Consider the following 23,807-nt stretch of genomic DNA (forward strand, 5'->3'; position numbering starts at 1 on the left):
ATGATACCGCTCCTGTTGCTCCTGCATAATTAAAAAGTTAGTTCCTCTGGACGTTTCCATTTGCCTGCTCATAGCACAACCGCCCGTAGCGCAGTTACAACTACGAGAACGCCATTATGGCTGCCATTCGACATTGATTCAACAACATTGTTAAACCATAGAGTGCGTTGAAGCTTTGGCAGCCACGGGATGGTTTCATACCGTACCGTGCACTCACATATGGAGTATGGCCATTCAGGCTACCAGCTATCGGCAAATGGCCGTTGTGTGACGCGATGACATGCGTTACTCTGCTACGTTCGCCGTCGTACAGTTATAGCAAGATTCTACAATTGCAGATCATTTTCGCCTCGGCTGTTGCAATGGGGCATCCTTTAAAGTGTCTCTTACGCCATGTCTTATTATTCTTTGTCTTGTTCACTCATCGTCTTTTTACGGTTGACCTTGATACACTTCCTTTCTTTCGCTGTTTGCTCAAGCCTCGTCTGCCTAGCCATACGTCTGCAGCTGTTACGTGGGTGATGTATGCCATAGCATATATACGTCATCGATGACAGACTACAAACGAAGCTGTAAACAATAATGAAGGGACTAGTGGGTTTATTAGACTGATGGCCATTCACCGTCCTAATAACGGCAAGAATTTAAGTTTGCTATCTTGTACGTTTCAACTATATTCTCCATGACAAAATCAGCCACCTCTAAAACAGCTATATTTTTGCTTCTAGAAATATGCCCCCATCGCTATGAGATTACACCGAAAAAAAATATAAAGAGTGTTTTACTATAGTGAAGCAATTAATAATATTTTTAGGTTGGCCATTAATCTCGGTTGTACATACAAAATACTTATAGGATTATTTCATCTTTTCGATATCTTTGGCCGATGGTTGGTTACCTTAAAGTATACTGTCCGAAGTGGTTCCACATTTGTACTGGAAATTATAGCAATGCATGTAAAAATGGTCAGCTACTTAAATTATTGGGAATATCGAAAATTGAAAAAGAAAAGATATTTTTAAAACTTGAGCATTTACTAGAAAATTTAGCAAAAATATTTAAAAAGTGGGTTATATTGATCATAGCCACAAATTGCAATAAATTATTGCAAAAACAAATTTTTTAATATTCAAGCAAAACCAATAGATATTTTCATATACATTGTTATTCATTTTTGGTTAATAATAAGAACACTTATCAAATACAGGTGTAGTGAACATTTTACTTAAGGTGCACGAATTTAGAAATAATTGTAGCCAGGTACTATTGGCCATAAAAAGCAACCTGAGAGAATTTTTGACTTAATATTAAAAAAATCTATCGAGGAGTTCAGGTTTCAGACTTTTTAAAAAAGTAAAAAACGCCTACCAGGTGATCAGCGAAAACGCATTTCGGCAAAGCTTATCATATTCGAGATAAATACTAAGATCTGCGCGAGCAACTTGCTTGTCTACTGAACATGATTCAATATCTCATAGTAAAAGACAGCTAAAAAGTGACTTCTCTAATCGAAACACGTACGTAAATTGGCAACATTGTATATTCAAACAATAGGAGCAATAACAATAACGTTATTCAATTTTTACTCTTCATCTCATTACATATACCAATTAGGTATTATACAGAGTATCCCAAAAATGTGAACGTCGTTTGAATGGTTATAAGTTCAGTTTTTATTTAAGTATAATTAATATTTAAACTGTAAAAAAATTTGAAAGCTTGTAACTTCTCCCTCTATTGCAGATAGTCACAATTATTACCGTTTCAAACTTGTCTTTGACTTGATAAATTGCAAGTTCTGTAGATCGCGTTAATCTGTGTATCTCTTGTTTTCTACGGTACCGAAATGGGGACTCTTTTATGTTTTTCTTTAAGACTGAATCTAAATCAAAATAGATATTTTAACCTTTACTTATATGTATTAAAAATGTCACTCCTGACAGCCATGTTTGTTATATGTTAGTGGCATTATGCACCGGGACTACATATTCAATTGGAGTTCTGAAGCGCTCAGTCAACACTTTCCTTTTGCACTTCATAGATCTGTCAAATAGCGGCTATGCATCAGAAGATACTGCTAAACGCTGACTCATTAAGGTATTGTATAGCTATAGAAAAAAAATTCTAGAGCGACTAAAATTTTGGCTGAAAGGAGGTCAGAAATTCCGAAAATGCAAGGGTGTCGGTCTGAGATTTTTAGCGTTGATGATGTGTACCCCACGTCTTCACGAATAATCCGTCACAATGTACGTTTACCCACATCCATTTTTTTCATTGACCCCCTGATCGATGCAGAAAGATAATTGGAAATGCACTTTTGCACGGCAGCCATTAACGTTTTCTTCTCTGTGGTCTATTTTTCGTTTTATTATACAGGAATATGCATCTGCTTCTTCTGCAGTCGTATGCTCGTTTATGACGCAACACACTGTCGATGTGGGCTGAACCAAAAAACTTATAATCTTGATAGGGGTTTATCTAGCGAATTAATCTTCGCTCAGATTCCATAAACGACGCACTATTGGTCATCATGGCAATTTGCTATGCTGTTTTAGAAAGAACTTGCCTACTGGAATCATAAATAGTTGGTAAGCGCATGCCAGTACCGGTAAACATCCCTCTAATGTTTGTCTCAACTTAGGACCTGTATTCTGGATATAGTAATGAATACTATTATGCTTATTCATAACCAATATATTAAGACGAGCCAGTTCAATGCTCGATCACCTACAAACGTCCGACATAGATCTTTCGTCACAATGTACACACTTAATTACATGCAGATGTAGTTTTTTTTTGCCTATAGAGTACTTCGATTGTCGATTCAGTAATGTATCAGGAAAATGAAAGATCAATCAATGGCTTTGTACCAGTGTCTACACAAACTTCACGAAAAGCATATCCAGAGATGTATAATTTGTATAAAAGTTGAGCATAGGACAGTTTTCGTATGTTTAAGTGTTTAATGATCACCTAAGTATGCATATGGTAACGAACTGATAAGCACTGGGCGATCAGAAAGACTAAGGCAATTATTAACTAATTGATGTTTGCTTCTAGCTAGAATGTCACCATTTCACGTATGTGTCGATATTTTTAGACTTTCTGCTTACGAATGAAATAAGACTTCATATTCCTTCCCAACGCTTTTCAGAGGGTCCTTCACGCTATATCTTAGTCTAACTTACGACGTCGCATCTGCTTTCCCTTTACACTACAGCAGAGTAATCCTCGTCACTTTTATCTTCTCGTTTGCTAAAATCACTTCTAAGCACAAAAGCTTTCAATTTTCTTAATTACTAACGTTCACTTAAACGTGAAGACGACAGACATATTCCTTCAGCCGGCCTGTTTTAACCGCCGATTGAACATTGTACTACACGAAGGCGTGCCTGCCTATTTAGCCACATCTTCCTTCGTTTCCGGTCCCCTGGATACTGTCGTGGTTACCGTCGTCCCACCGGTAAGCAGGCTAGTTGGAGATGAGCGTTTAACGTTTACCGCGGCAAGCCATCTGGGCACAGCAGCTAGCCAGCCATGGGGCTATGTGCCACCTATGGGGCATTAGCGTCGAGGAATTCTTCCACTCGAAAAAAGTGTCTTTAGGGAATTATCGCGAGGAGCGGCAACCATCACTCATGTGCCGCTTCTGCAATGGCGCGTCATCGCTAGCTGCTCCTTACCTAGTCGCTCTCTAACAGAAACAGCGAGTGCGTGTACGGCTTGCAAGCCAAAGCTGACTACGCAACTTTTGGAATGTGAACCGAACAATGGAAAGGCAGCAGTCGGTGCTACTGAAGGCCTTTGTTTTAATCATCGCTAGCTGCCTGGTTGCCACTGATATTTAACCTAGACAATGCTCAGGACACGCAGAGCTTTCGTTACTGGATCAGGTCACTGGAACGATGTTGGCTGCTCCGTGATGAAATTCCTGCAGCAGTGACAATGGTCGTGTGCGTGGGAGTGATGAAGCAAGAGCGCTGAGGTAGCGCTCATGACTGACACCATAAATGCTGCCGTTGCCATTGACTTCAAAGGGCATTTCAGAAAAACCGCGTGGAAATAGAAAAAATAGGTAGCCTGCCATTTATGTTCCCATGTGTTTAGATGTCGCAAAACAGTTTTTGCACAATTATGCCGACACTTGCAGCAACACGCAGTGAACAGATGATGCTTTAAGCTGCTTGCACTTAAGGACGTCTTATTCGAGGGAGACGGTAGTAAACAGCGTTACTGTTTAAAAATTATGTTGCCAATGACACCGGAGAAATGGTAAAGGAAACCGAGTGAACACCTGCATGAAGATCGTACATTGTTGATCTACTGCTTTTACGCTTTATGAAAGGTTGTGAGAGTTAACGTCACACTAATAGCTATTGTTACCATTACAGACAAATGTTGTGTCATGCGGTTTATGTGATGCATACATTACCTTTTTAACATTAAATGAGTTTCTCAATTCAGTTTAATTTGTTGTAGCCCTACCTGTTTATGAAGCTATGTAGATTGAAGAAAATTTCAAACAATTCTAGTAGGATAAAATATGGATTCATTTGTCAAAAAAAAATTGGTCCTAAAAATGTTAAACATATTGCGTGCGCTAATTCCTAGGTCACCTAGAACCCAGGAACTTGTTACATCGTCAGTTAAACGCATCCCAGTGTAAATATTCAATTAAGCTGATTTATAAAAGCTTTGAAGGAATTCTCATTGGACCGCAAGTAATCGACTGGACGTGATAAAAATAACGAAACCGAACTATCCCTTGTGGGAGCTTCCTGGTCATTTTTTTTGATCAGTGTAAGTAAATTTATGGTTGATATCTTAATCTGTTTTCGGTATGCCATCGGAACACGTCTCGCGTGTTCCTAGCCCCCGCAGGACAGACACGGCAAGCAAATTGACAACCCATATAATTGAGTTACCTAACTATGCCACAGGTCAGATACCAACAGAGACCTTGTGAGGCCAAAAAACAAACATATAAGTTAAATACACTGTAACTTTCGTGTGGTTCAGTATATTACTGGTTGTTATAATGAAAGCTTGAATCATTAACTATTTGACAGTTAACTTTATTTACTGTTCTTACAATCGTTTATTAGCTTTGAAGCCATAACATGAGGCAGTTGCGTGTCTATAGTACCTCACAGGCTGCGGATCCACTTTCGCTCAGTCTACTCACACTAAGCGTTGTTACGTTAAACCTGGGCAGAAAACATACGTACGTCGCTCTCTTTCCAGTATCGTCTGCTGCTGGAAGGCTTACCGTATCCCGAGCGACACGGAAATGTAGCTATAATCCGGCTCCTAGCGCCGAGTAGAAGTGAAACAGATTTACCTGTTCAGCGTCGATTGATTTTTAGGGAAAATGGGTATCTTAGACAGTTTTTTTTGTTGATCGTAGTAATTTCAACAAGATAAACGGGTACATTCAGTGAGAGGGGATGTCTCTCGTCTTATATAATATAAGCTCGCAGAAGGATGTGCAACTTCGAAATCTAGCTTATAATAGACATAGCAAAAAACCAAAGCTTACTCTATATTGTCGATGGAAATCAATATATTCATGAAAAAGCGGGACGCTGTGTGTGCCGTGTATAGAGGTGTTCAGTCCCTTACGGGTTAGCAAACAGCGACCTAAATGCCCTCTGTAGTATTTCAAGGGACGGCATTATAATATATCAAGGGCATTGTCAAAGTGAAATACTATGCCAACATAAAGCGAAATATTTTTCATGCAGAAGTTAGAGGATTAAATTTTTTTACTAGTACATTTACGTTACTTTGTCCTTGCAGATGGCAATTTAAAATATAATTGTACGAATCTTGTTAACAAAAATGATGTTTTTTTTTCCTGCCATCAACTGTAGCTCAGTTATCGTTACCTTTTTAGGTGTCCATATGGTGGTCATCCAAGTTAAATTGTGACGAGTAGGTAGAATCGGCAGTAAATAACTGAGTCAGCAAAACTCATTTTTTAGCTCTATAGTCGTCGTGGAAGACAAATAGTGCATAGTTAGCTTTTACCGTTTCTGAAGCTAATTTCAGGTCACAGTACTTTCCGTTTAAACGGTATAGATAACGTTCAGATCTTATATATATATATATAATATACTTGATTTATCAACGTTAAGCTTTATTATTATTTTATTTTTTATATTTATTTATTATGAGCAAACGCTTCATAGTTCGAAAGTACTAAAATAATATTTTGAGTCAACTTCTCTAATGTCCTTCTATTAGGACCCACCTCTGTGTAATAAAACTAGGTGAAAAATAGCAAATCATAAATTTGTGCTATTGTATTTCAGCATTTTAATAAAACCCCTTTTCCCGTAGGGAAGAAACAGGCGGCCAGGAGGTTCGCGTATTAAAACGAAATTCATTGCTTTTGCAACGTATTCGATCTGTTTTCGATTTCGAAACGCGTATTCAAACTTATTTCCACTTGAATGCACTTGAAGGACCATGGTACGAACGAACGTCGTTACTCAATAATCTTTGCGACAAAAAGTTCCTCCAACGCTGTCCCTTTCGCCGTTCTCCTTACACGTTCTATAAGTCCTCTCGGGTCCTATATATTTCCTAATGTAATTAACATTAGCGTTGGTAAATTTGCAGCGAACAGACCGATCCTAAGCGAATAGAGTATACTGTAGCCCCGGAGAAGGGCAAACAGCCGTAAACAAGCGGCGTTTCCGTAGTCTTCTTCAGACAGACTTCTTCTTCCAGACCTCCATCTGACACTTGGTGGGCCTTCGATACAAAATTGTGTTATCGGCAAAGTTCGAGTCTAGTACCGACAGTACCATGAGCGACAGATTTGTCCAGTTGGCATATTAGTATGATAACGCAATGTCGGAATGCAATCTGACTAAGTCCAATAAGCTAACTTCTCTATGTTTCAAGTTTTGACGGCTGGTACGTCGTGTGTCTATGCCTGGATTCGGATCTAAACTATAACGTTTTTCTAAGATAAGCCAGCACGGGAACCGGTGAGCTAACCGAACTCGATTAGCACTTCTGATAGATGTTTCCCAGCGTTGTCGCTAGGTATCAAGCCAAGTCATGCTGCATGAAACCTTGTACTGTATCCGTGAGCATCGTGTACCCGTAAACAATAGTACTGTATAGTAACAATAGAGAACCAGGTGCGATTTGACATACATGCAGCATTCTTTTCTTTTCGTCCACGTCTGATTGGAAAAAACGCAAGCCAAAAGCTTGTAATCGGTAAACTTTAATATGGTGCAATGTTGTCGGCCGGAAATGGAGGCTTTTTTAAAGTTTCGCATTTCGATTCCTCCTCAACGGGCAGAGTACGTGGGGATTTCCTCTGCATGTAGTGAACGACAACGGGTGAGCATGCTACGAGAAAGATCCGCGCTTGCCTGCATTGACAAAGGGCTCCCAGCGTTATTCTTTAATGACATTAGAGGGGCCCAACTTTAACTTAGTTGAAATAAAGCAGAAATACGAAGAAGATATATATCCAGTGGACAAGCGAACACCCTCGGGACAGAGAACAGGAATAATAGGGTAAGCAGACCATAGCACATGGGCCTCGGCCGTTACCGCCTACGCAAAAGACGACGAAGATGACTTTCTTCACCGTTCCCGGCATAGAAAGAACGATCGTAACTATTCAGAGTTAGCCAACTTTACCAGGTATCGTTGCTGCTGTGGCGGTTACCAGTTCTTCTACGTAAATACGCATGTGTCTACAAGTGTAATTTTTGACATGACCCCGCCGCAGGATAGCAACGCTGCAGTATAAAATTGAAAGTCGGCAAACAGGGGCACGGCTATGAATGAAAATGGGGCTATCTAACTTCACAAGCCACCGACTTTATTATGTCGCTTCTCTCTCCCTCCCTCTCTTTCTAATTCAAATGCTTGGAGCTAATAAAGCGGTAACAGCTGGTCCTAGAGGCGGGAACGGTTGCAACGAACGCACGGAAAGACACAAAAAATATAGGACAAGATGAAAGAAAAAAGGTTTAACCGAACTATCGATTTTCAAAGGTAATGATAGTAATCCATTAATGGTAGCATAACTGTTTTCTACTATTTAGCAGAAGGGCAGGCTTGGGTCAGGGTTGCAAGGGAATTATTAAGGACTCAACGGTAGAAGCACGGTAATTTACCCTCTACAGTCAAAACTCGAGCTAAGAGCAATGTACACCAAATCACTGCTACCATGCGGGCTGCATGTGGTGCGGTGTCGATGATTGACCGATTTTTACGAAACATTGAAGCGCATTCATCAGGGCTCAGAAGTTCGTTTACTAGGCCTACCGCTCGCATGGTTCAACGGGGTCGTAACGATTGCGCTCAGTTGGCCGTTTTCCACTGTTGTGGGCTGCGTATTTGGCTGTATACGTTGTAGATCTATAATCATTTATAAGGCCTCACTGTAAACGGTAAAAAGTTTAATTCGACATATACCAGCACGAACAAGCCAGATGCGCATTCTCTATTCTTGTATTTTACATCCAGCTCATCTATAACATGCTTAATCAAGAGTAAGATGATCTCTTTGCCGACTTACCGTTTACTGCTGGTTCTGTGTAAGAATACGTGCACAAGTTACACATTGCTAACACTTCCCAGTTATTCTACTATTTAGATAAACATTTGAACTTTTACCTCCGGTGCTACCGTTAAATATCTTTTTAAGCTTTCAATGCAAATCGAAATATCCGTGCACTGGGTTTCGAATCTGCACCACCTTACATGGTCATTGGTCTTACGGAAACTATTATAGTTTTTACATAATGTGTACCATGTAGATGTAAAGTACGTACATAATAAAACGTGTAGCTAATATGATACAGTATTAACTCTCTAGTGGAAACAAAAGATTTATGCAGTTATAGTTCTCACAAGCTAGCTAATGGTGAGCCTTCCTTCTGGTAAATTACCAGATTAAGTTACGAGTGTACACTCATTGGGATCCTGTATGCAATATAGATAGAATCAAGCGTTCGCCGAGATTCTAGGATCGGGAACGTGAGAAATGCCTGGTGCAGATATACTTTACGTGTTAAGTGATCCTGAAAGGGAGAAGGCATTACGTAGGCTAGAATAGATTGAAGAGGGATTTGAATTGAGAAAGAAGTGGAAATGTCGTAGCTTTTCACTGAACTAGTACGAGCCAATAAAAGTGGCTACCATTTGCTTTAAATACAAAACTTCACAAAACATTTCGAAGATTTTTAATTGTTCAAAGGTTTTGAGCAAATAGGTGCTGATGATAATTACCGATATCCGGCTAGTTCTCCAACTGTATTTATTATATAGCATATGTATATAACATTATATAACATATATGTGACTTTAAACAAAATGAATGTGCATCAAATGGGTATGATATGCAGCATTTTCATCAGAAGAAAGCGTAAATTTTAAAATACTTAGTGTCCTATTGTTTTTAAGTATAGAGTTAGTTCAAGCTTTATCTAATATATAAAGTTGAGTTAATGCCGCTATTAGTTAGCCTTCAGAGCTTACCTATAGCTCGAAATATCGAAAATATGGATTTACCTAAAGGAAAGAGATATCTAATATATGATTCCACCAGCGAGAGGTGAGTCGTCTTGCAGATGGTAGCGGATCATATCGTTTGTAATAAAGAAAATAGCTACCTCAGAGGGAACCTGTATCGAAGTAATACTAACGCACTCCCGACTTTTGGAGAAATAGCGAGGAATTCAACTTTGAAGTTTCACACTAGGCAGCCTCACCTGTCTGAGGCGCATGCGCGTCACGTATTCCCCAAGTCCTCGACACAGAGAGTGGTGTCTACCTTGGAAAAAATATTGTTCTCTGTTTATCAAACTTTGTGTTATTTTATACCTTTTACCTATGTATATATATGAAAGGTATAGGATAACATGATGGTCCTGTCGCCTTTGTTGCGAAAAGTCTCATGTGAAAAACCTCTCATAGCATCAACCATTTACGAAAAAAGGTTGTTGAGACTATTGCAGAAATTGAGCAATACTGACATGTAAACAGCCACGGCATTGCTAAGGAAATAAACATTCAACATCAAACAGTTTTCAACTCAACCAGTTGAAAAAAACTGGCTAAAAAAATTCGCGTCACATGAGTAGACGCAAAAGAATTTACTCAATCGTATTTGTATCTACAAAACTCTATAGGAAAGCAACAGATTCCAGCCATTTCTAGAGTTGATGAAGACTGGGTCACATACGACGATAAGAAGCAAATGAAAACATTAAGAAAGTGGCATAGTCCAGATTAATACCAAAGGAAGCGAAGCGATGCATTCGGTAAGGCCGGGAAAGCATCTAAATTGCTGTTTTTTGAATTGAAATTTATAATAACTTTTTTACCGTAAACAGCCGTAACTAACTAACAACAGACTATTAAAAAATCTAGTGAAAAAAACTAGTGAACACAAAGGAAGTCGTTCTCTGTCATGATCATATACAACTACATACATTGTTATCTACTCGGGAAAAAACTAGTAGACTTTAACGGGAAATTTTAATGCACCTGCCGTATAGCCCGGATCTTGCACCACTAGGACTCCCTTAAGGGGAATTGATTTCAAACTAGTTTCAAGTAAACTTGCTTTTAAAAACAGGATGCAAAGATCAATCGTCACAATTTTTCACCCAAAAATTCGCCCTTCCAAATGACTGAAAAACTGTAAACGGAAAGAATTTAAGATGTTGCACCGGATGGGAACAAATGTTATGATATTGTTTTGAATAACGATGGTTTGGGTAATGTTTATGCTACGATTATGTTTATTAAAGGCAATGACTTAAGAGACAATTATTAAGATAAGTACTGATCGTTCTACGTAGTCGAAGATTTGAAACGAAGCCTTAGTTAATGGTTGTTCGTCTATTAAGTTTCTGTATTATGTTAGAAATCTCCGGTCTATCAGGCACTTGAAAATGCTTAAATATGGCACCAGAACATGTATAATACAATAAGCAGAATTCGCAGTATCCTTTACAAGTGCTTTGTAAAATAGGGTATTGTAGGGTAAAATAGGGAATATTGCGGCGTCACTACTTCTACAAGTTGAGCTGGCGAAAGCGTAGGGGGTTAGATCCCCTGGTATTGAACAGGCCTCCTCTGCAATTGCCCAAGGGCTTCTTAATATTATGACCAAAAATGTCTTTTAAACGGTACACATGGGCCGTTTGGAAAACAGTAAATTATATACAGTCGAATAGACGAGGAAGTGATGTATTTCTGTATAGTAAATAACGTCTGCAGCTAACGGCTCAAACTGGAAAAGAAAATGATTTCTGAGTTGCGCCGGTCTAAATAAGGTACTCAAGACCCTATGAGATGTACCACACATTTTTCGTTTTCACTATTAACGTACGCAAATTAAAAAAAAAGATATACGGACACTATTCGCGACTGTCAGATGCTCAAAAAAGGAATGGTTGATTGATACCAGTATACAGAAGGTGCACGGATTTCTGTCAATCAAGTGGTCTTAATAGTGGGATCGAAACAAAAAGTATTTGCTATTACGGCTTAGCAGCGTCGTGACAGCCTTAATACGCGCCAATGCCGAAAAATAAAAAGTATCACTTCGGTTATTGGAAGCGTCACGAGCCAATGTTTGTCGATCGACAGTATGTTCCAAACAAAAGTAAGAAACAGAAATTCCCTTCGGCAGTGATATCGTCTTAGGCACTAAACTGATTATAATACCAGTACGATTTTGTAAAGATAAGTGAGCGTCGCTGCTGTTCTGAGCTACGCGCGGTACTGGTTCGTCTGGTAAGCGAAACTGAGACAAGATAATTGGTCGGTACCAACTCCTTAGCCTCGACATGGTTCCTTTCCTCGTAATCACGAGCGAATAGTTCTTAATGACTGATTGCGTGACATCGCTATACGAGCCTGTCGGTTGATTGCTTCTCCTCGCATTTCGAATCTTAAAATTTACGCGACGAACGTTACTACGGAACGGAGACGTACGTTGTTATTGTTAAGCATAGGACAATACACGACGCATTCCGTGCACGACCTGGTTGATTTATTATCGTCCAATCATATTATTCAAAACGATACGAATTAAGAAATCCAAAGGCATCGCGGGATATGCACAGCGACACGATGAAAATAAAAACTGTACAATCTATGGCAAAATTACTAATAAAACGAACCCAACTATATTTAATACAAATAGCTAGATGCGCGCCTTAGATTTAAGAGTTCCTTCTTTTCCTAATTCAGTAATGGATGGAACAAATCCCTTTTCGGATTAAGGTCCTTGAACATTTCGCGCGTAAAGATCAGAGTAACCTATATTTGGAACCTCTAGAGTTTTTTTTTTGTGACAAGACACAGTCTGGGTAAAGATCGTTTATATATGAGGCACGTACAAATTATCTTTCGACAAATAACGTTACAGTCCTTAAATATTTTTTTGCACAAGCAGATCCCTGTAAACATGCATCTTACGTGAACGGAAGAGGATCGAGATCGCGACATAAGCATGTGGAGTCACTTGCATGAGGCAATGTGGATTTAAGCATACATATGGTCTTTTGCATAAGTTAGCGAAAACGTTCATGACACACAAAATGTGTATAGCGGCAAAAAAAAGAATAAAGAACAACCAGTTCGGGAGGACGGAGGAATTCACCGGTTACTATCAGTAAAGAGTAGCTTCATATAGAATAGCAGAAAAGCTCGATCCAAGTACACAATGAAGGGACACACATTTAAGAGCAACTGCGACTTTGCGCTTTGCCTTTGTTTCTGATTGTTTCTGAACAGTTTGAGTAGTGAGTAATTGTAATGCGGATTTATTGAATGTTTTCTATGAAACCGCACAAAATGTACGGTTCCGATGAAACGTTCAAAATGATGGTTTACCGAAGATCGTAGAGCATAATCCTAGCCAATATCAGATATTAACTGTAAGCCTGCCTATTTTTAAATCTCCGCATAGGCAATTTAATAGCTATTCACCACATTTTATGACATATATAAATTAAATGGCCCTTAGGTTACAGGATGATACCATTAGATACAAATACGTTGTTAGAAAAAGGACGTCCTTTTAGAATGCTTTGGTGGAGCGTTACGAATCCGTTCAGCCTATCATAAGGGTGTCTTTTGCGACGTTTTTCAGCCGATGATCGAGGTTTATTTGTGTTTTCGTTGGTGAAGCAGCAACGGTAGATACAAGAGATAAATACCTGGAGTTTGTTAACTAATAATTTGAAGTTTTAAGCACGCAAATCATCATCAGGGCTCATCGATAAAGACATCATTTTTGTGAATCAATACGACGTGAATCAAAGATGTCTCCTAGAAATACAATTTTATATATTTACATACTACATGTATTCCTACACGTGAAACTAAAACATTATTTCCTTGACCTTTCAGTGGATGATTTAATTGTTAAGATTTACTTACAGTAAGCTAAAGCCAGGTGTAGTAGGCCAATAATAGGTCTTGATATAGCTAGCTCCTGCATGTTAAATCAACACGTTTACGCATGTTAACTGAACTAGCAATGAACCCCTCTGGCTTTTTTCTTGTGAGCCTCTAAATCATATTTCAAGTTCATATCACATATTCCATCGAACAAGACGTAAATTCAGCTATAACCTGAAAAATTGAATAACCCTTCCTTATAGCCTATGCTTCGTTGTAACAATATTTTTCATGTAAATATATGAATATTGATATCCAATGTACAAATGAAGTTTGACACAGAATCCAAGTAATCTGACCGATCAAACGGCTGACCTGTCGTGTCCGATTAGATGATTTTTTTCTCCACTTTGTTTCATTTAGGGGCCATGTTACCCTACGCTCTGTCGTATTTTTCCTTATTCTTCTTTTCATTCTGTGTCGGTGCTGAGGTTCCGCGTGCTTCAATAGCCACCAGTATCTCATGACAGTAATGATATATGAGGCTCGAATGATATTAATCATAGATAACGTGTAGGCTTATGAATAGTGCTGATGTAGGCTCTCAAATCTGTCGAGCCAGCGTGCGCTTTCCTCCACGCTTATTCTCTATTCATAACTCACTGAGCTTGATTCATCTACGTGAGCATGCGCTCGTTGTCACGTCTACGAGCTGCGCTCTGAGAGAATCCTTACTTAGCATTATATAGAAAAGTTGTGTAATAGTTTTTAGGCCGAAGGCGGCGACAGCTTGATCAAGCTTTCATAATAGAGCTTAATCATTTCTTGACTTTAGAAGCGTGCAGGGTATACTAACGCTATATTAATCATCAGTCTTCATGTTGAGATCGCTAACAAGAGTCAACAGTTGAATGCCGTACTGTGGGAGAATTCTTAGGACTAGCAACATCCTGCTGCACGCTTGTAGTCTATCTACATATTTTACCATTCGCTTACGGAAATATCTTGCCACACATTATAACGTTATCCTTCTACCCTGATGCATTCAAACACAAGGACTTATATTGTACTTACAGCATAGCATATGCGATAAGGAGAATAGTCATCTTTCAAGTATTAGCAGGCATCGACAGTTATTGCTCTGTCGTGGTAAGGTCGGTGGACAGGCAGAAGTCCTTCAAGAGTAATGGGGCTGGCGAGGGCCAGCGATAGGTTTCCAGTAGGATAAAATGACGAACGGGTACAGTCAGGAAAATGAGTAGAGAAAAACCTACGTTGTAATTGAAACAGGATTTACACTGACTGCAAAACTGAACTCTTTTTTTGTTAACGAAAAAAATTATCTTTTCCAATTGTGAAGAGACGTGTGGGTACTTTTGTGGCCCTTACATTTATCGACTCATATTGTCGTGCAGTATTTCATAGAATGCATCTCTCAGAGGACTGATTTAGACGCAAGCGCCATACCACTACGTACACCTTTTCCGATGTTCATTTTTGAAGAAAGACATTATGATTAGGTAGGTTGCATTGAATCTAGCTTTTGCCCAGTTTACCGCCTTTCGTCAAATGACAATGGCGGCTCTTTCGTCGGTAATCTCAAGGGAAAGGTAATTAGTATTTGATGAGAACTCGCCAGTGGCTTAGTGGAGGATTTACGAACTGGCTGTTTGCACTAGTGTTATTATATTAATTACCTACCTGAGATAGATATATTAACTGCTTAGATCAGTATAACTTTCCAGCCGTGAGTTACGTGGAGCCGTGAATATTCTATTTGGTCATATACGTACACTATAATATACTATATAGACTTAAATTGGGAACCTCGAACTGAAATTAGCCTTTCCCCATATGTGAGGCTTTCGCTGTGGGACTTTTCTAGTAATCACTACATAGAGCTATTGCTAGGCAAAACATGGCAGATCATGATCGAATGTCTTCTAGTAAAATGTTATGTAGTTTTTTTTTTAATTCACAGATGAACCATGTTACGGAAGCACAAACTATAAGTTAACAATCAATGACTCTATAGTGTCCAGCGAGTTCCTCTAACGTATCAGACATTCTCTAAAATTCTAATTACTTGTTTTTGAAACTATATCTGGATATGGCTGCTAGGGTGAAATGCACAATCATGCCTTTAGGTTATGCAGGTTAGGCATATAGATTGAAGTTATGCATTTGCTGAGAGAAACAAACTTTATGTCAGTTTATTTTTTATTGCGTGTTACTTTACCATTTTATGTAGCTCGTGGTTGGTCAGATCATTTTGAGTTTACTACAGGGGGGATACTTTTTTGAAGGCAATTTTTAGAACAAACAACCTAAACAATTTGACGTATAGCATACATGTTAAATAAAGTCAAATTATATTCCACGATATAAGGTCCAATTATTAAACCCACAGATATTTGCCTGCCTACATTGTGTATTTCAATGGCGAACGAGTTTCAGATTTTAGTAAGCTTTTTAGAGTTAGAATAGATTTTTACACAATGTACCAACATCCATACGTACAGATACACTGGGCACTAATACATGAATCGTTCAATTTACTAAATTTCGTATTAGTTTAAAACACTTGACTGATATTTAGTAGCCGTGTCGCTTAAAAGATTCTAAGCTGTCGACAAGAGATTTATCTACATGAATTATGGATAATATCGCGTTAAATATGGATATGGAAACGAATGATCCTGACTAATCTAACCTTGAGTAAAATGGAAATTTTGAGATGCTGTTTTTAAAGTTGCTGGAAGCCGGACGGAGGTATTTGTGGCGTAACTCGTAGTTACTAACTACTGTCACAAGTATGGGAACACATTGAGAGTAGAATACTCATTGTAATTAATGGTCTTTCTATAACAATGCAGTTGGTGCAAAAGAAGTTCTATAAGGAACCTAAAAGGCCCTAAAAAGATCATTTAATGCTGTATCAATACCTCACAGAAGCTTGTGTTTGGCGTGGCCTTGTTCGGCCTTAGTTTACAAAACCAAGCCCGACCCGGCTGCTTCAGCACTGATACCGCAGGTCGCATTCGTCGGCTCATCCTGACAGGCAACATGGGGGAAGAGGGGGGGGGGGGATATTTTATTACTATCGAAAGTCCAGCTTAGCAAGCACCAGTGTGTCCAGCAGTCATCTACTCGTTTTTTCGTGTTCATCCACGACCTAGATCGTCGCTGTTTTCTTGAACAAACTCATCCAGACACACTAACGGCTCTGCGGGGCTGCGACAACAGCCTGTCTAAATGCCTGTTAGCTTAGCAGACAACGGTGGCTATTATCACTTTGTCACTGGCTAGTCTAACTTATGCATTTGGGGCTGGATACTGAACCAACTCACTCCGCCAAGTTTCTGGTCCTGTTACGCGTTTTTTTTCTAGACTTTAGAACCTCGTAATCTTCGCAAACGTACGTGTTATTCTTTTCGGAAGCATACACACAGACACATATATATACTTAACTTGTTTCTTAAATCGCCTTCAGCAACTATCGCTGACGTTATTGTTTTAGTAATTTTCGTTTAAACTTTAACCCGCAGATTTTGCGCATCTAGCATTTTGCGTGAACTCATTTTTACGGTTACTAGCTGGCCTCCTATAGTGACTACTGATAAAATACTGTAAATGCAAGCACAGTCATTGCTCAATCGTGTATTCAGCTTCATTTCCTGCTGGCGTATCCCATGAGATCGTACTCACTCCCGCAGAGTTCGGCTTTCTTCCAATACGAGACGGGTCGAGCAAAACTGCTCGTTCCTAATACGTACTGTCAGCAGGACTTCTGATTCTTGGGATGGTCTCGTAACAATGACATCTATATACAGACTTCAACACTCAATATTCTTAAAGGGCGCATCATTACTCAATCGATCATGACTCCTCTTAGTGCAGTTATCATTGTTATCGTTTGAGAGAAAGATGCGAAAATAAGCAGAGGAAGTTACTGAATTGTTGAAATTGAATCGACCTAGAAACGTAACTATATTAAAAAATTATTGCTTATCATTGTTGTAGGGGGTGAACATATATACATACTGTTATTGCGATGTCTTTAAGAAGAGTCTACTAGATAGGATCGTTTGTTGACTCACAAGTAAGAACAATTCTTGTAAAATTGTTGTTCATTTTTGTTGCTTTTAGTACTTCTGTAAGTTCCGGTTATGCAAACGGGGTTCAGATGAAAAATATAAACATGAAACTTGAGCAATTAAACTCATTTGAAAACGCATTTGATTAAAAAAAAAAAAGTGTACAAACAGTGAACTGAAAAAAAGCAAGCATCTTTAATGCATACAAAAGATGTATAGATTGTTTTTTTTTAATGCTTTTGTCCTGTAAACGGCCATTGAGCATAAAAGAATTCCAGGGCAAAAATTAGAAATCGAAAATTAGTTTTGTAAATAAAATAAAAAATGAATAAAAAAATCCGCCGCATGATACGAGCGGAGGTCAACAATGAAAGAAAGGTTGTCGTTTACGATAAGGACATTGGGAAGTAGATACGACCGTGCCGGCGCGACATGACGCTATAACAACTGTACAGCAGCAAAAGCTTATTAGAAAAAGTCTTCGCATTAAGCAGCCGCAATTAGTGGACAGAGGTAAAGCATTTCTATCGAACGACAAAGCTGGATTTCACAGCGCAACAATCATCTACCATACTCATTAAATATTTTACCCCACCGGCGTAGTCATTACGAATAGATTCTCGAGTGGCAGATATGTGTTTATAAAAGAAGTAATGCGGTTCACATTCAATCAACTTAAATTAAGCCCTGTTATTCATAAAAAACACAAACAAGAATAGACACAAGACCAGGTAGTTGGACTAAGGTTTAGATCGCTTAAGATTCTATGTCACTAGAATGATCTGGCCGGCTTTTGTATCTCTTTTGAGTCGCATATACCTTCTTCCTTGGTAAGTAATCTGCATTTATCGTGGTTGTATTCTTTATATTCACAGAATTATGACGATAGGCAGGTTCGTTCATGTCACCAAAACGATGCCAGTGAACCAAATGTGTTTTTGGGTGTGAAATAACAATTTCGGCTTAGACAAACTTCCATACCAAGTTTTTCTACTATTTTATGTGGTTTGAAGTCAGACTAAAAATGCTTTTCAAGTGTAAATAAAGGGAAATTTTCCTGGAAATGGGCAACTTAAGGGTATCCAAGCGATTCACGTTCGTACTATTTTCCTTAGCGCTACATAAAAACTTTCTTTTGAAGGTTAACTTTGAAGTAAAATGCAACTGTCCATGCGCAGTTCTATCGACTAAATATTGTTAATTATTTGTTCGATCTATAGATCTCACAGATTATCCAATAAATGGCATTATAACATTTTAATGAATTTGGTCATTTAATAAGGCAATATATAATAGTGCACCTATTTACTAAGATCGTCATTTAGTCAAGACAACGCTATGGCGGTGTAATAGGATTTAAGCAAATGAATGCATTTAAGCAAACCGAGAGCCAAATGCAGCCCATTTTTAGAATAACTACGAGTCTGCGATTTCTGTCAGCGGAAATGGGTCTTAGTCAATGAAAAAAGCCAATGCGAACTTAGACCTTCCACCTCTGCGTTCAGTTCGATTGGTAGAAGTAAAATCAACAACATTCTTTGTTTTTAGGTCTAAATTATTCTGTTCTCTGAAATTAGTTTTGCAATTATTTTCGTATCAATTAACCGCAAACGAGAGCCTTTGTTATAAATACAACGCCCCAGCTGAATAGAAACAGAAATACTAACATAAATGGTTAACTTAACATAAATGCTACTCATCCGGTGATGTACTGTAAAAAAAAAGTTTAATTACATTTATAAATTTATATATATTTTGTACATTTAGTTGGTATATAGTTGGAGCAAAAGTAGACCAAAGTTAAAACGAATCAGTACCTACTACTCGATATATTTTTCTATCAGGCAGAAGCGAGTGTGAAAAGTCAGTAGGAGTGACAAACACAACGAGAAAAACAAATTCAACAAATTAACGGGTATAGACCTTTTTCTTTGCCGTTAGCCTATGCTAAATCGAAGAATACAAAGAAGCGCTGTGCAGGCCCAGGTCCGTCCAATGTACGCTGCAAACAATGGCAACACCCCATTTAGGCAATGTAGATGACATAAAAATAAAAAATAAATGGATAACCGGTTAGTCTGTGTGGTTAACGGAAACGACAGTACACGTAAATTACCGTGGTTACATCTGCGGTCACGTTAATATATAGTATATGGTGCATCGAAAACTTCCCTTTATTTGTTACGTGCCTACTTGCACAAGGGGTATCCACTGGGACGAAACTTTTATTCGATAAAGAACATCGCCTGTTACAGAAAGAATACGGCACAGCTCTTCCTCGGCGTCACGTCACTTTTTCGATGTGACACGTTGTCACGTAAACTTTGGCGAATTCATGAAATATAAAAGAGATTCAATCGATCAATGGATGAGAAAATCGGATCACATAAGTATTATGACGCAATGAGGCGCTATATAACGCGACGAGGATCCCTTACGGGCAATAAGCAGGCAAGCTAGGTATGTCCTGTTATGAAAGACGCCTTTGGCCGTAGTAAAAATCCTTTAAGTTTCCTCCGACAGAAATCGGAAGATAAAGCAAACAAGAGGGAAAAAAATGCATCCATTCAAGTCATTCGCGTTGGCGGGTTCTCGCCACTCGCTTGCAGGACATACGGCTGATAAAGATGCGCTGACACCCTTAATCTCGCAAACTTCCGGCGTCGTACTCATCGTGACTATCACTTAAAAGCCTACTTATCCATAGTGTAGTTATCGTCACCACGTGCTATCGGGTTCTTAAAGTTGAACTAATTATTTTGCGGGAGAAGCTTAAGCTAAGAAGAATGAAGACGACCAAAACGGCCAGGATGGGACAAAAAGAAACTCTAGAAAATAGCAGCCAGCCAGGGGTGCTGGGGACCGTTGGGAGTTTAGGGTAGGACAGAAAGGTGCTACTGCCGCTGCTTTTTATTGTGATGAAAATGTACTCAAAAGATATGGGAAGTAAATTAAATTCCGCCTTTCTGTTCCGAATCCTCTTGGGCTCTTTAGCTTGGACACAAAAAAAAGCAAACCAGTTCAGTACCTTACCCGTCTTAATCCTCCTGAGGATATAATGAAGTCAACGTAACAGGAAGCAATGTTGGGCGTCAATGCGACCAAGGGCAAATGGGTCGTTTGACCTGGAAGTAAAAAGGTTCGTTAATATCAATATATAATAATAATCACATCTAAGCCATAGGAATTATGTCTCGAATTCAGCAAGGGTAAACTACATTTGTCTGGCATTTGCTATATACGAAAGATCTCCGGTTCCGTCATTTCATGAAACGACCTTCTGTGGTGAAATAGAAAGATAGAATGTCATGTATTAAGGGCTAAACGATTGATCATTATACTACTAGACTTTCTAGATTATCATATATATATATATATATATATATATATATATATATATATATAATGTAGTAATAATACATTTTTCATATAAATAAACAATAGTAATGTTTTGTTTAGACACGTACATTTAAATTAACATACCAATTTGCATGCTTAGTTTATCTAAAGCGTTTTCCTAATTACATTATTAGTGGTAATAAAATCAGCCTGCCAACAGTCCATTGTTTGTCCAGAATGACTCCATTGTTTTCACCAAAATACCTTGTAAATGTCAATCAGACGTCTACCATTCGCGTGTCTTATTGAATTCAGTTTTCTGGCTAGTGAAGGACGTTTCACATTGAGAACTCTCCACAGAATACTCGTCCCGGCAATCAGTACTAGCGGCAGTATGATGCACCATATAAGCGCGTTTGATGACACACCTCAACAAAAGCAGCCATTGTTAGAACCTTGTTTATCTCCCTAACTATTTCGTTTCGTGGAAATATATCGTCCCTCTCGGCATACAAAGAGCTTACACCATTTCTGGTATGCGTACCCCTTTTTAACAGTTACCTATTATTTTTTTTCTTCGTTTTCGTAGTTCGTAGTTGTATTTACTCGCGGCACCCACCATCTAGCCTCATCTCGTCTGCGTCCATATAATTCACCTACGTAGAGCAATCCATCCAATGAGCTCAATTAAGGCCGCACCTGTTGTTTATACCTGCTGGTCGAATTTATTTTTGAGAACAAAAAGAAGTAAGCTTACTACCTGTAAAGGATTCGCAGAGAAAAAACTGTGCCCGGCCGTATGGATAAACCTATTGACAAGCAGATGTTGATTTACCACTTAACATTAGGACTATGTAACGCTGAATCCCAGACGGTCCACCCACGGCTATCTGAACCTCAGTTTTCCGAGCCTTTGCTGTCGGACGCTCGTGTCACAAGGATTTTCCTCTCTATAAACTGCGTGTTCATCAGGTGCAAGCGCTGAGCGGTGAATGGTTGACTGTCCATTGAAACGTCAACCTGTCCATCCGTTTATGTATCAAATCGCTAGCATTCTCTGAGATCCATGTGCTGTGAGATATCTAATGGCCCTGAAAATTAGCTGCACCTCAACAATACGAAAGTCTGAAGATACAGCAACAACGCAAAACGAAGCTGAAGTTGAGGCTGTTGAATAGCCATAGTTGTACGGGTTCTGCGGCCTGCTTTACAGTAAAAATTGTATTTACTTCCTGATGGAGCTATTGGCAGGTGTGGGAAGATTACTTCGTTTATTAAACATGTCCTTCAAAAAAATTAAGTCTCATTTTTTTTGGGGGGGGGGGGGTGTAAGGAAAGTAAACGTAGGATATTTTACTTTGCAAACAATAGGCCATTAAATTTATACTGTGGATTACATTCTTTTTAAGCTAAGGATAAGCATCTATAAATGTTCGGCTGTACATCTAAGCAGTCAAAACAGGTTGAATTGCCAATGATGTTTAGGAACATATATATATATATATATATGTGCTTCTAAACGCAATTTTTGAAAAGAATCGTCGATTACGCATTCTCATCATTATGCTTGCTTGTGTCAGAATTGCGTTAGAAAGCATTTAGACTGTTCCTAGGCTAACAAAGAAACTCTACTATATCTGGCCCCAAGAAGTCCCATATTCGATTACCATCTAAATATCTCAAATGTCCAATAAATCCAACAAAGCTATAAACAACTGAATAAGTTCCGTCACGATATTTCGTTATATCGAGGTTACGCACAAAAGTCTAACTATTACTAAAAAAAATACTGAAAAAAAAAAAACTAAACTAGAACATAATATAAACCTTTATAGAACAAGACGAAAATAGTCATTGCGTACAAAGAATGATCTCGCTGCTTTCGGAAAGCCTTATATTGAAAGACTATGATAGTAATAGCAATGCTATTTCTATTATGCGCAATAAATTAACGAAATGTGTATCAATCCACATGATTTTCTAGTATTCATTCACGTTGTCTTCAAACGACGCCGTTCAGATGCATAACAACCTCACAAGCGACCGTTTCCATATGAGCGCATATCAGAATCGATGAAAGACTGCAAATGCTAATACTGTGCGACGCTATAGATGCGTCGCGATGCTTCTGCCTGCTTGAACGCAGAGTATAAGGAAACTTCCAATCCAACCGCCAAATTACTGGGTTATGTGTCCCAGCTTCCTCTTCTTTGTCTCCCTGTACTACCGAAGCTGTCACAGGTCGCTAACTATCGTCTGAGGTTGCACAGTATCTCCCTCGGTGGCTCGTTATTGACACATCGAATATTCCTCCATTTATCGCTTAAATTTCAAATCTGGCATATAACTATCGTGTTGCTTCGTAGACCTCAGATAGGTCCACCAAAACCCACCCTGCGGTTGGACCTGCTAGTAAGAGTAGGTCCTTTACTCTACAGCGAAGAACTAATTCTGACAACTTTTTCATAATAAACGTAAAATACAGATGAAGCTGTAAAAGCACAAAATAGCCAAACAAGTTGCGTGATTTCAAGGTTTGAGTAGCGGTTGAACGCATGAACAAAAGCCGTGTTAACTGATGTGTACCTCCTACCATGCGCTTTATGTCATCTTACGGATGATTTTATGCTCCCTTTCTGTGTTTTCGACCTATGACGAGTATTGATACCAAAATTGCTTAAACCCTACTTGGAAACTAAATATCACTTCATACCTCATCGCACTCTGCGTCACATATTGGAGTATCTGCGTGTGAAAACGTTGAAAGCTAATCGAGCAAATTAACAGTGGCAATAAATTACGGTAACCGCAATCCGTTGAGAAGAAGGAGCTACTAACGAGGCGATTCAGGGTTGGAAAAAATTAGCAGTATCGAAGGTTCTATCAGATATGTTTGAGAGTTAGATAAAAAAAAAATTCATTGTGTATGATATTCTGAATCAATCAGTTTCTTTTTGGGGTAGCAGAACTCAG

The 23,807-nt window shown here is 38.8% G+C and overlaps 1 long non-coding RNA gene across 1 annotated transcript; it reads right to left on the minus strand.

The window, feature by feature from the left end:
* Window positions 1-17,638: 17,638 nt before the first annotated feature.
* Window positions 17,639-21,521, minus strand: LOC147754525 (uncharacterized). Its single transcript, XR_015317359.1, has 4 exons — window positions 21,396-21,521; window positions 21,099-21,262; window positions 20,529-20,620; window positions 17,639-19,817 (listed from the first exon to the last, which is right to left on the minus strand). It is a non-coding gene; the product is annotated as an uncharacterized LOC147754525 (long non-coding RNA).
* Between the last annotated feature and the right edge of the window lie 2,286 nt (window positions 21,522-23,807).

Source organism: Varroa destructor, unplaced genomic scaffold, assembly GCF_002443255.2.
Source record: "Varroa destructor unplaced genomic scaffold, Vdes_3.0 BEIS01000007.1, whole genome shotgun sequence".
NCBI classification, from domain to species: domain Eukaryota; kingdom Metazoa; phylum Arthropoda; class Arachnida; order Mesostigmata; family Varroidae; genus Varroa; species Varroa destructor.